Source organism: Suncus etruscus, chromosome 4 (genome assembly GCF_024139225.1).
Source record: "Suncus etruscus isolate mSunEtr1 chromosome 4, mSunEtr1.pri.cur, whole genome shotgun sequence".
Taxonomy (NCBI): domain Eukaryota; kingdom Metazoa; phylum Chordata; class Mammalia; order Eulipotyphla; family Soricidae; genus Suncus; species Suncus etruscus.
The window spans coordinates 81,734,451-81,748,522 of record NC_064851.1 but is presented as its reverse complement, the minus strand read 5'-3'; the positions used below and the strand labels follow the sequence as shown (position 1 = coordinate 81,748,522).

At 43.3% G+C, this 14,072-nt stretch overlaps 1 protein-coding gene across 2 annotated transcripts in view; it reads left to right on the top strand.

The window, feature by feature from the left end:
- Positions 1-1,297: 1,297 nt before the first annotated feature.
- Positions 1,298-14,072, top strand: part of FYN (FYN proto-oncogene, Src family tyrosine kinase) — a 266,012-nt gene continuing 253,237 nt past the window's right edge. For both annotated transcript variants that reach the window (XM_049771190.1, XM_049771188.1), the window contains exon 1: positions 1,298-1,736. The gene's annotated coding sequence lies outside the window, so the exon portion shown is untranslated. The remainder of the gene's footprint in view (positions 1,737-14,072) is intronic.

Here is a 14,072-nt window from a genome sequence, read left to right as displayed (position 1 = left end):
ACAGATTTTGAGCATACATAAGCAGAAGTCAATTTACCTACATTGCTCAGAACATTAGATTTGTTGAGAGGTGAGAGGAAGGTTCTTGCCAAAATCGTTAAGGAGAATGATTGTATGCAAGTGTTAAAGTAAAACCTTCAGTAAACAGGAATTACCTATAAAGAAAATCAGGAAGTTAAAGTGTTTCTTTTCATGAAGTTACATCCTGCTATAGAAAAGCTGGATAGGAAATAAGGACGGATGCACTCCCAACTATATACAAAACCAGTTATTATTTCATGAAGGAAAATCTGAGTAAAAATCTCACAATCAGCAAAGTGGGGGGAGGGAATCCCAGAAATCTGAATGTCACGAGAAACTAAAGTCAACCAAACATGATTTTGGGGGAAAAAAAACAAACTGTACAAGCATATCTCTATACTGTGACTGCAGACTCCTTAGTCACTTCTCTGACTCTTTCTTCCATTTGAGTAATACTTCCTCCAGACTTTTGTTTGAAATATATAAATACATTTGCATATTATTTATTTACAGATATTGCATATATACATATGTGTACAGCGCCACAAAAATGCGATGTGAGCATAGTACTCCTAATTGCCCCCCTTTTCTGGACCTCCTCTTCACAATCAGTAATCACTATATGGTACATTTCCAGGGTTGTCTTAGTCTTTCTATGGTCTGTGCCAGGTTTCTACTATGCTGCCACGTTTTAGGATGATCAGAGGGAAATGCAATCAGCACCCTCACACTTTCCTCATTGATCCTCCTACTTTCCAATGAAAATGCACCAGAAAGGCAATCAATCCATCCATCTCTTTCTTAGAATTTTGAGGGTATGCTCAGAGGGTTGGGTGTGTGTGTGTGGGGAGGGGGGGACGGACTCCCAAATATACCTCTCTGCAGTGTCAGCTGCAACCTTCCGCAAAGCAGAAAACTGCAGCTCCCACTCTTCCCTTCTTCCCCCGCCCCTAACCCACTACCTCCCAAGTCCACAGCCTCCCTCCTTCAAAGCACACACACCACGACTCCTGCCAGCTCGCATCCCTTTCTCACACCGCCAGCAGCCAGCACGCCAGGAGGGAGGCCAGCAGCCGCCACAGTCATGCTCAAGCCACTCGGAGGCCCCGCCCACTTCAGCCCTGCCCCCTGTCGTCCGCCAATAGCCGCCCAGCAGCCTCGCCACGGGGCCGTTTGATTGGACGGCGAAGCCGCCACTCAGGAAGCGCGCCCCGCCCCTCTCCCCCCAGGGCTGGGGCTGGAGAGCGTCCGGAGCATCCGCGCGAGGAGCTGAGTGGGGAGCAGCGGCGCGGCGTCGCAGTGGCCGTCGCGCCCGTCCGGCTGTCAGGAGCGGAACGGGAAGGGAGAGGGGGGCAGCGGCGGGAAGAGGAAGAGGGGGTCGCCGAAGAATAAAAGCCAAGCGGTCTTCAGAGCCTGACGGGCTGCCCACGTCTCCGTGAGCACCGAGGGCTTCCCGGGTGCACGCACACAATAAAGCCGCCGTCACCGCACCGCACCGCCCGGCGGCCGCCGCTCGAACCGAAGCGAAGCGGGGAGCCCAGCCGGCCGCCGGGGTCGGGGACGCCCGGCGCCGCCCCCTCTGCGATCTTGGGGCCCCCCCCCTGATCCTCGCTCCCGGGTCCCCGGAGAAGCCTCCGAGCCGCTTCGGCTGCCGCTGCAGAGGGCGGGGAGGGACCATGTGAATGTGAATGCGCCGTGGACCCGACGCCGTGCAGGTAAGGGGCCGCGAGGCCGCGCCGGGATGCTGCTGGGGACGCTCAGGCCGCGGGGCCTGCTGCTGCTCTTGCTGCTGCTCTTGCTGCTGCTGCTGCTGCTGCTGCTGCTGCTGCTGCTGCTGCTGCTGCTGCTGCTGCTGCTGCTGCTGCTGCTGCAGTCTCCCTCCGGGGAGCTGGCCCGGGCCGGCGCTGGACCCCTGGGCGGGGCGCGGCCCGGGATCCCTGCATGCGATGCGCCCGGGGCGTGCGAGAGGCTGAGGCTCCGGGGCCCACCCAGCTCCTTCCTGGCCGCCCGCGAGCCGGCGTGGGGTGAGCACAGGCTTTGGCTTGGGGGCGAGGCTGGCGCAGACTCCGCCCCCGCCCTCCTTTCCTGGGGGCCCCCGGGATGTGTGTGTGTGTGTTGTTTTAATGTCAGGGTGATGTAATCACTTAATAATTGATGCCCCGTGCTGCTTCCCTCCCACCTCACCCCACCCCACCCTGCCCCTGCCCCACTCCTCCTCTGCTCTCCTTCGTCCTCCTCGTCGCCCTCCCTTGCAGCATCCTCCTGCCTATTTCTGGCACCTCCCTGGCACTTCCCCCACCCACCCCTGCACTCTCTTCCTGTGCCACCGACACCCACACACCCACCCTTCTTCCCCTGTCCCCGGTGCTGGGGGACAGCCTTCGCTCCTCTTCCTCTGCCCACCCCCACCCCCCACCCCTTTGCTTTCTCCCAGATCCTTTCTCTCTCTCTCTCTCTCTCTGCTCGATGCGAATTTGCTTTGGCTCCCCACTTCCTATGGATCCGGGACTGTTTTTTTTTTTTGTTTGTTTGGTCGCCTCCACATACCACATACTCTCTGGTCTCTGCAGCCACCGGCCGAGGGGAATGGGCCCGAAGGAGTCAGGCAGAGATTTGCCGGGTGGAAAGAGGGATGATAGAAAAATCTCTCTTCTTATTCCTGTCCTCCTCCTCTAAACACAGACTCGCCGTGTGTGTGTGTGTGTGTGTGTGTGTGTGTGTGTGTGTGTGTGTGTGTGTGTGTGTGTGAGAGAGAGAGAGAGAGAGAGAGAGAGAGAGAGAGAGAGAGAGAGAGAGAGAGAGAGAGAGAGAGAGAGAGAGAGAGAGAGAGACAAAGAGCCCTTTCAGTGCTATAGAGAAGAGACACACAAAGTGCCCAAGGATGGACTCCCTGCACTCGTTTCTCTTCTTCTCTGGGGTTTCCCTTTCTTTTGGACAAAGTCACTCATCTCCTTGATGAGATCTTTCCTGCCACATTTACCCCTCAAATAAAAGACTTCCAGATGCCCAGTGGCAGGTGCTGGCATTTTGCTGTGTTCCGTAGGTCACTAGCAGTGGCTGCAGTTGTGTCTTAGGTGCAAGTGAGAAATTATTCCAGCCATCTTAAGAGTTAGTTTACTTTCAAGATTTTCACCTCCACTCCTGTGGGTCGGTACTCAGAGCTGGGGCAGGGTGGAAAATGCTTCTATGTGGGGGCAGAGACATCTTGTTTCTGAATCAGAATTTAATTGGTGTTTGCTAAGCCTGAGGCAGCCTGACTGGGTCTCAAGTTTAAGGAGCATAGAAAGTCTCTTGAAATGCAATCTTGTCTACCAGGTGATGTTGTTTTACTCTTATGTTTTAATAAGTACCCTGGGAACTTGATAACAGAATGGAGCTGGTATTTGAAGGATCACTGGAGATGTCTTTTTCCTGGTGCTGGTCGTCTGAGACGCCCACATGCTTCCTCTGGCTGCCCTAGCCTCTGGCATACTTTCCACCCCTTTGTGTACTTTTTGCCTCCCTGGGTCCTATGTTCTGACCCAAAGGGAGACTTTTGGAGGTAGTAGTTTATTAACTCCAGGTTTAGGGTCCTATAGTATTGAGCAAAAGATATGGAGAATCTTTTGACTAAACTCAAGGCCCTCTGCTTTACTTTTCTCTACCATGGAAATGTTAATATAAATCTGGGGACTTTATGTTCTGGCTTGTGGGCCTATTAACTATTCTGTGCCTAAAAGATAACTCCCGAAATTAATCTGGGCCTCTGGGCTCATAAAAAGCATGACTTCTGAAATTTTGTAGCTAAGAGAACTGTCTCAAGTTTGTTCTTAAGAAATTGTATTAGATAAGAGTTGTTAGTAAACATTTACAACTGTACTTTCTGAAGACACTCATTGTATAGTTTATTTTTTACATGAAAAGAAGCAACAGGGTTTATGAGGATTCTGTAAGACAAAGTGCTGTTTGTTGGCTGTCAGAACAAAAAGGAAAATCAGTGCACAATAAACTTGCACTCAGTTGGCCCAGTTAGAGCCTTATGATAAAAGTTGAATGTGTACATATGCTTTCTGTGCCTATACCCTGTACTCTCTGTCCTGGCACTGCAGTCTCTAGCCCCGTCTGGCTTGCTGGGTTCCTATTTAACCCCTTTAGAGCTCAGTTTAGAAATTGTTCCTTCTAGGACAACTTTCTTCAGCCTGTCCTCTCCAAATAGATTACCGCCAACCTGTGATTTTGTTTTCTGACTTTAGCAGTGAGTGTTATGTTTGTTTGGTATGTGTTGCCTATATTAGTTGGATGGCATATTGAGAGAGGAAACCCGGTCTTAATGTTAGTTAGACTTTTAGTATGTCCTGTGTACCTGGATCCTTTAGATGAGTATCACGGATGAAACAAATAGGGTCTGTAAAAAACATAGTGACATAGAAAAAAATAGAAGTTTGTCTTTTTTCATGAAATATCCCAAATGTATTCTTGATTAGTGAGTGGTTTTTCTCTAGTCAGTGATTTTGGAGGATGTTCCACCATCCTATTATATTTTTATTGTAACTTGCTTTCATTTGACAGAGGACTAAAAAGGGAGAGGGGATAGCAAACTCATTTAAAATGCTATGGCCTAGAAATGTCACCTGTCTTTTCCACTCACGTTTTTCTAGACTACTTTTATAGTACTATACATTTAACTGCAAGAGAGCTTGAGGAGTAAAGTTTAGCCATGTGCCCAAAACAAAAGATCAAGATGAAATATATTTTGGGTTAATGGCTTTGCCATATGCTGTCACTCAATAAGGCAGTTGTCACTCAACAAAACTGCCTTCAAGGAGTATGAAGAATAAGAATAAAATTACATGGAAATCTAGAATCTTTACCTATCATTGCTTTTTTTTTTCTTTTGATTTTGTAAGTTGAGGTCTTTTCATTAAAATACCAAATGCAACAAAAACCTTCCTTTATAAATATCCATTCCCAGTTAGTAAGCCCCTGTAAATGCAGCGCTGGTGCCTGAGGGTTGACTTTGATACGTTTCTTACTCTAATAGCACCTTTGTTGGCCTAGTTTTTTTTTTTTTCTTTTTCTTTCTTACTTTTTTTTTTTTTTTTTCTGATTTCATACTTTCCCAAAGTGGTGAACATGTTCCTTAAAAATCACATTCCTGATGTCTCTTAATTGGAAGAGGAAATTAAGCAGACTCTGAGGAGAAACTTCTTGCCCCAGGCCATGGAGCTTTTCTTAATGGGAAGGGAGGAGCCTGTATCAACTGTCCTGCCTGGGTCCCCTTGTCACATAGCTGCCCTGATTTGGTTGGTGACTTTGAGCCCTGTGTACTCCAAGGAAGGAGGAGTGAGTTTGTTGGTGTTTTTGTCTGGCCCTGTTTTCCACAAGCTTCCTGGTTGTTGCTTTCACACAAGGCAGCACATCTAATGCATACAGTTTTGTTGTAAATGGTTCTTTATAGTCATCTCCTCTGCAAACATTAACACATTAACACATGTTATTGTGTGCAAGGCACTGGGAGATAGGTTCAGGAATATGAGCATTTCTGTCCTAACTTTTCAGAAGCTCACAGTTCACCAAAGGAAATAAAACAAGAGAGTAGACAACATTTGTTGAGCATTTGCTATGTGCATTGTTTAAGCTCTAATTGCAACAATAGTGATATGAAGTGGTTTTACATATAATCCCCATTTTACAGGTGAGAAATTGAAGCAAGGGAAGTGAAGTAATTAACCCAAGATCATAGAGCTACTAAGTGGTGGAGTCAGGATCCAGGCCCAATTAATATGTTTGTTCAAAGTCTTTGCATTCAGCCACTAGGGCTAGGCAATATGCAGAACACAGCATAAGGATATAATTATGATATTAATTAAAATGTGTTATGCATCAATAAGGGGTGGGAGGAACATAATTACTTTGCTTATTGGAAAATAGAATTTTGTATTAAATTTTTTTTTAAATACACCTTTTATCCCATTAGGACTTTTGACTATTATTCAGTGAGGAAATAAAAAGTTAAACTTAATTAAAAAGTGAAAAGTAAAGCATGATAATATTAAAATATAATACTTGATTTGAAGCCGAATCCTTCTGTGTCCACAGATATATCTGACAGAGTTTAATATTTTTTCCTTTAACCCCTTACAAGCATTGACTCACTGTATCTATTTGCTCTCTTAGATCATGAACTAGAAACTTCAGGGGCAAAGAAATAAGATCTTGTCTTAAGGAACTTACCTTCACATGAAAATCTCAGCGCATTGTGATGGGTGTTGTTGTAGGAGTTTTAGAGCAACAAAGGAGCATGTAGGTGGGAGTCTGACTTCCATAAAAAAAAGGAGGGTGAGTAAAAGGTAGGCAGAGAGGACCAGTGGAGTTATCTAGGAAACAGACTAGAAGGGATTAGTTCAGTGTTGTGGTAGGTCTATTGTCCCAGAAGGAGCAGCAGGCAGAAAGTAATAGTGCAGCTATTTTTTAGGTGGCCAGTAATAGGTCAAGTGATAGCATGACTGTAGAGAGTTGGACAGAGAGGGGGAGATGATAGGGTTGTGTATGATGTAGATCGGCAATGTTCTTACAATTTCTTTGTCAAGAATGCGGCTAAGGGGCCGGAGCGGTGGCGCAGGCTGTAAGGCATCTGCCTTGTGTGTGCTAGCCTAGGACAGACCAAGGTTCGATTCCCCCACATCCCATATGATCCCCCAAGCCTGGAACAATTTCTGAGCACATAGCCAGGAGTAACCCCTGAGCGTCACCGGGTGTGGCCAAAAAAAAAAAAAGAGAGAGAGAATGCAGCTAAGAGTTGTGAGTGAAAATGTGGCTTTGATTTTATGTTGAAAGATCATCTGGCCCAAGTGTGAACTGTATATAAGAGGTGTGCAAAGGCCCAGGCAGGACAGGAAAAGTAGTTATAGAAACTCAAATGAACATTAGATGAGGATTTGAGTGGAAGAAATGGAAGTGAGGCTAAACAAAGGAGAGAGAATGAGAAAAGAATAGCAAGTATTTTGGTAGAGAGGTCAGGGTAGGAGTGTCAGGAGAGGGGACCTTGGGAAATGATGTGTGTTGGAACCCATAGAAGAGACTAAAGAAAAGCCTTGTGGGCAGAGGAGGGAGAGGTGGAACTTGGCTCCATTTGGGAGATATCCAGGCAGAGCACTGGCCCAGCCTGTGGGAGAAGATTAGTGGTCTATACCTAAACAAGATTAGGAATGAAAAGTGCATTTGGCCATAAGTGATAAAAAAGAAAAATGGAAAAATAAAAAGGTCTTCAATAGAAAGTTACCACTGGGGCAGGGGTGGGCAAGGGGAGAGTGGTAGTGCATAAATTAGGAAAGGAAACTGTAGGACAAAATGTGCCTGTGCCAGAGGTAGGCTGGGTGGGTGGCATAGGAAGGTAAGTGGAGACATTGGTGAAGGGATTGGTATTAGAACATTGTACGCCTGTAACTCAAACTCAAATAGCTTTGCATCTTTATAATTCACAGTGATTTAATTAAAAAAACTTTTTTAAGTGTGAATGGATTAAACATAGAAGTAACCCAAACTCTATCAGTGAAGTCTGAAACTGTGCTACACCCAAGCGAACATAAACTGAAATTCACATACCCACATGTATGTTTTAGCTTGTGGTTTGATTTACAAGGAAAAATAAGTGCCAAAGAGGTGAGCTGCTCTTCCAAGATGGCAAAATGGCCATTTAAGACAAGGACTCACATGAGGAATGTTGCCTAGAAGCATGATACGGAGTGTACACTTGACTCCCAACTCCTTCCAGATGTGTGAGCCAGCTAATCTGGTCCCTTCCTCAAGGAGTTACTGTGGGAAGTCAATGAGTTAATAAAAGCAAAGATATCAGAGCAGTCTCCATACCCAGGAATTGTCAGTTTAAGTGTTTGCTGCTGCTAAATATATACGTGTGAAGATGCATGGGGTGTGACTTCACACACATGTATGCACACATGTGCATAGACATATAATAAATATACATTCAATTCATATATCCCTAGGGAAGGGATGATGAAAACATATTGTGTGCATAAAAGGAAATGTTGAATATTATAGAAAGAGATTTAGGTGATTGTCAGGTCTGGATCTAACATTGTTGGGAAAGGTGGGAGATCAACTTATTATAGTATGATTGAAAACAGCATTTTTAGCAAGTCTTTTTAAGAATAGCAGAGCCTTTCTATTCTAGAGAATTTTCAACCATGAAAGCACTCTGAAGTGAGCCCTATCAAAGGGTTTCTTTGTTTCAGTTAGCAAGCCAGAATTTTAACCCATTTACAATGTAAATACCTTGAATTGGAACTTGAGGATGCCACCAGGGCTGTGTTGAGATAGAAAAAATACAGAGTAGGAAAATAACCTGACAAGTTATGGCTTTCATTTCTATTGATCTTTGGGGAAAATGCTATTTGGGTATTTAGAAGAATATATTTTTTTTCAGAGTTTTTAGTTGGACAAATCTAATTCTTAGCTACTAAAAAACATGCATAGCCTGAACAGCATTATTGAAATGGACTTGGGTGACATGCAGTGAAGACAATTTAAGACTACGAGGCACTCTGGACTTCATGAGAACACAGTAATCCTAGAAGGTTATAAATTGAGCTGGATTTATTGTCTAATAAAAACATGGGAAGAAAAGATAATGCTTACTGACTCATGAAACTTTAACAAGGTTGGTAAACTCTGAATTGTCATAAGATTTGGAAGAGAGTGTTTTTCTATTCATCTCAGCTTATTTCCAGAAGGACCTGTTCATGCTTTCCTCTGGATGCAACAAAGTAGACGCCTCTTCCTGGGACCTTGCCTGCAGGAAGCAGAAGTCATCGCATATTCTGCCTTTGGGGAACTGACCTCCTTTGGTGATTTGGGCAAATACATATAGAGGTGAATTAACTATGGATTTCTAGGAGAAAAAATATACAGTATGGAAAAACCTTAGCTAATGGTTCCTTTGGTTCAGAGGGCTTTTTTCTGAATGGCTTATTTCTGGCCTTAATTTTCTTTTCCTTTTTTTAAATTTTTGCTTTTTTGTTTGTTTGTTTTATTTTTGGACTACACCCAGTGATGCTCAGGAGTTATTACTGTATCTATACTCAGGAATTAACTTTGGGGATTATATGGAATGCTAGGGATTAAAGGTTGGCTGTGGGCAAGGCAAGCACCTATTTGCTGTATTATCTCTCTAACTCATACCTTGATTTTCTGATCTTTACAAATAGGGTAAGAAAGAAAGAAAGCTCCCACCCCCAACACATAGTACCCCCTAGCTGCTCACCTCTCCCTAACTATGTCATAAAAATAATAACTGCCTACCATTTTATTGAACCCCAGAGGCCTATGTTGAGTGCTTTACATGCAATAATTAACTCAATCACAACTCTGTGTCAGGTATTATTATCCCCATTTATCAAATGGAAAGACTGAGACTCGGAAAGGTAAACAATTTTCCCATTGTCACAAAGCTAGTAACTAGAGAAGTCAAGTCTGGACTCCTAAGTTTTGGCCTGACTTTGTTCTAAAATTATGTTTCCTTCCTACCCCTCACCCCCCTTTTTTTTCCTTATTTGAAGCCACATCTACTTGTTCTTGGATTTCATCCTAGCTCTGTGCTCAAGGATCACTTTTAGCAGTGCTGTGATCAAATATGGTGTGGTCATATGGTGTGGTCAGCTGTATGCAAAGCAAGTGGCTTAATCCTTGTGCTATTTTGCCAGCCCTCGCATATACCCTTCCTTTGCAATTACTCCTGTATTGTATATTGGAACTTACATCTTTGTCCTTCTCTATAAACTTCACTCCTCCTCATGGCTCTACTCACCTCTTGGGGAATTCCCCTTTTGCCCTGTCTCTGGCTTCCAGGGACTCTCGGTGACTGCTCTTTTTATCAGCCCCCATGTCATGGCCTATCTTACAGAGCTACATGGAGTCCCCTGGCTTGAGAACAGTCATGACTGATGGGATCATTGTTGGTCAGAAATTTTTTACCCTGTTCTTCATTCAATACTGGCACAACACCCAACAGTACTCTTAAATACATCATTACTTATTGTTTTTATTTACCTAATGATGAGAGAAGACACAGAGTTATTCCTTAAGGTCATAGACCTCATCATTGGCATGGCTGGGGTCTGAACTCTATAGCCTCGAGCTTCAGACTGTGCTCTTGTATTGCCACTCAGGAGATAATCAGCTGTGAAATGGAGGTCTCCTCTTTAGCCCTTGCTTCTCCCACACATTGTAAACTTCAGCTCCTCTGTTCCTCCACCCCTTCTGTGTGCCCAGGGCAATTCTGTGAAAAGAGCCAGATCTTTTCTCATGATAAGAGGAAATTTCGAACATCAGGACCACAGGATTGTTCTTAGAGGACTGCACATTCCTGGTTCCTGTTGTGATTAGACCAGGCAAGGAAAACAAGAAAATTGCTTTGGTCTAAGGTCAAAATTTGGAACCATCAGTACTGAAGTAACTTTTGGAAGGCAGGGTTGCAGCACAGGTGTGCCTCTGTCCTGATGTTGGGAGCCACTTGTCAGAAGTAAAAAAAAAAAACCTCCATCAACCGATGGCTGCCTGAGGGGGGAGTCCTCTCAGAGGAATGAGGGAGCAGTCAGCTTTAGAGGAGAATGGGACTCAGAACTCCATATAGAAAGACTTCTTCCCTTGAAAGTATTTTCAAGATTTTGATGTACCCACTTTTTAGATATGTGCTGGTGGGATTTTTATCTGATGAATTTGAACACTTCTATTTTCTACCGAGCTTCCATCTTTGAGGTATCCCAAAATAGTAGGCTTTTCATGCAGTTGTATAAGGATTCCATCTGCTTTCTCCTGAAGAGGAGAACTTTAATGGAAAATTAAAAATGAGCCAGATTGCCTTTCCCACAACAAAGCCCAAGGCACTTTCCCCAATCCTTTCTTCTTTTAATCCCCAAGAAAAATTAGAGCATCTGTATTTCTGTGAAATCCCGCCCAACTTAAATTCTACAAAAAGGCATAACAACACTAAATTCCTTCATTTCCAAATGATGCAGAATCCATCTTAAAGCAATAAGTGTTAAATATTGTCACTTGTAAATTTTGATTTTAATTGTATTCCAGAACTTACTTTTATATCAGTCACATATCCCTAAAAAAGTGTTGATTTTTGTTCTGTTTCTTGAATTTGCTCTCTGACCAAAGGGGGAATTTCACTTAAAAATTAATTATCTAGGCCAAATCAGGTGATATAACCCCCAGAGGGATGCTTACTGGTCTTGTGAGGTGAGATAATGGTAGTCTCATATACAGTTGGGTGCCCTTTCTATTCTCTAATCTGGAAATACAGTCAAAGTACCTGGTTGGTTTCAAATGTAAGAGGAGTTGAGTTATCAATGAACTCTACCAGGTATTCTGTCTTTTTAATTTTGCTTTGGGACCACACTTGGCAGTATTCAGGAGCTTCTTCCTGCTCTGTGATCCAGGGTCACTCCTGGCAGTACTTGGGGGCCAAGTGATGCCAGGATCTAACTGTGGTGGGTCACATGCGAAGCAGGCACCTTAACTCCTATATTATGTCTCCAGCCCTACATACAGTCATTCTATATATTTTATTGTTGTCTTCTTAGAAATACCATTTCTATGCTGCTTCATTGTTTCTTTGGTCTCTTTTATATTTTATCCTTTAGACTTTTTTGTGTGTATATTATTTCACTTCATACTTCTTAGACTGTATTGAAAAGGTATTGAGCCCTGTCAGTAGCACAAGCTTGTTGTAGATGCAAGATCTTTGACCATATCCCTCTACTAACAATACAATGAACAGTAGCAGCTATTACTAATTTGTATTAACTATTACCACTTCTATTTTTTTTTTATTTGGTTTTTGGGCCATACCTGGCAGTGCTCAGGGGTTACTCCTGGCTCTACGCTCAGAAATCGCTCCTGGCAGGCTCGGGGGACCATATGGGATGCCAGGATTCGAACCACCATCCTTCTGCATGAAAGGCAAACAAACGCCTTACCTTCATGCTATCTCTCCAGCCCCTACCACTTCTAATTTTTATTTATCATTACTACCTACCAATAAATTATTAATAACAATAGAATTCTTAGTAAAGTCCAAATCTGTAATTTTTTTTGTTTGTTTTTGGGCCACACTCGATGATGCTCAGGGGTTATTCTTGGCTGTCTGCTCAGAAATAGCTCCTAGCAGGCACGGGGGACCATACGGGACACCAGGATTCGAACCAACCACCTTTGGTCCTGGATAGGCTGATTGCAAGGCAAACGCCACTGTGCTTATCTGTCTCTCTGGGCCCCAAATCTGTAATTTCATTTTTTTTATATTTTATTTAAACACCTTGATTACATACATGATTGTATGTAAAGTCATGTAAAGAACACCACCCATCACCAGTGCAATATTCCCATCACCAATGTCCCAAATCTCCCTCCTCCCCACCCTGACCCCCACCTGTACTCTAGACAGACTTTCCATTTCCCTCATACATTCTCATTATTAGGAAAGTTCAAAATGTAGTTATTTCTCTAACTAAACTCATCACTCTTTGTGGTGAGCTTCCTGAGGTGAGCTGGAACTACCAGCTCTTTGCTCTTTTGTGTCTGAAAATTATTATTGCAAGAATGTCTTTCATTTTTCTTAAAACCCATAGATGAGTGAGACCATTCTGCGTTTTTCTCTCTCTCTCTGACTTATTTCACTCAGCATAATAGATTCCGTGTACATCCATGTATAGGAAAATTTCATGACTTCATCTCTCCTGACAGCTGCATAATATTCCATTATGTATATGTACCACAGTTTCTTTAGCCATTCGTCTGTTGAAGGGCATCTTGGTTGTTTCCAGAGTCTTGCTATGGTAAATAGTGCTGCAATGAATATAGGTGTAAGGAAGGGGTTTTTGTATTGTATTTTTGTGTTCCTAGGGTATATTCCTAGGAGTGGTATAGCTGGATCGTATGGGAGCTCGATTTCCAGTTTTTGGAGGAATCTCCATATCGCTTTCCATAAAGGTTGAACTAGACGGCATTCCCACCAGTAGTGGATAAGAGTTCCTTTCTCTCCACATCCCTGCCAACACTGTTTATTCTCATTCTTTGTGATGTGTGCCATTCTCTGTGGTGTGAGGTGGTATCTCATCGTTGTTTTGATTTGCATCTCCCTGATGATTAGTGACGTGGAGCATTTTTTCATGTGTCTTTTGGCCATTTGTATTTCTTCTTTGTCAAAGTGTCTGTCCATTTCTTCTCCCCATTTTTTGATGGAATTAGATGTTTTTTCTTATAAAGTTCTGACAGTGCCTTGTATATTTTGGAGATTAGTCCCTTATCTGATGGGTATTGGGTGAATAGTTTCTCCCACTCAGTGGGTGGCTCTTGTATCCTGGGCACTATTTCCTTTGAGGTGCAGAAGCTTCTCAGCTTAATATATTCCCATCTGTTAATCTCTGCTTTCATTTGCTTGGAGAGTGCAGTTTCCTCTTTGAATATGCCTGTAGTCTCAATGTCCTGGAGTGTTTTGCCTATGTGTTGTTCTATATATCTTATGGTTTTGGGTCTGATATCGAGGTCTTTTAATCCATTCGGATTTTACCTTCGTATATGATGTTAGCTGGGGGTCTAAATTCAATTTTTTGCAAGTGGCTATCCAGTTGTGCCAACACCACTTGTTGAAGAGGCTTTCTTTGCTCCATTTAGGATTTCCTGCTCCTTTATCAAAAATTAGGTGATTGTATGTCTGGGGAACATTTTCTGAGTATTCAAGCCTATTCCACTGATCTGAGGGCCTGTCCTTATTCCAATACTATGCTGTTTTGATAACTATTGCTTTATAGTAAAGTTTAAAGTTGGGGAAAGTAATTCCTCCCATATTCTTTTTCCCAATGATTGCTTTAGCTATTCGAGGGTGTTTATTGTTCCAAATGAATTTCAAAAGTGCCTGATCCACTTCTTTGAAGAATGTCATGGGTATCTTTAGAGGGATCACATTAAATCTGTATAATGCCTTGGGGAGTATTGCCATTTTGATGATGCTAATCCTGCCAATCCATGAGCAGGGTATGTGTTTC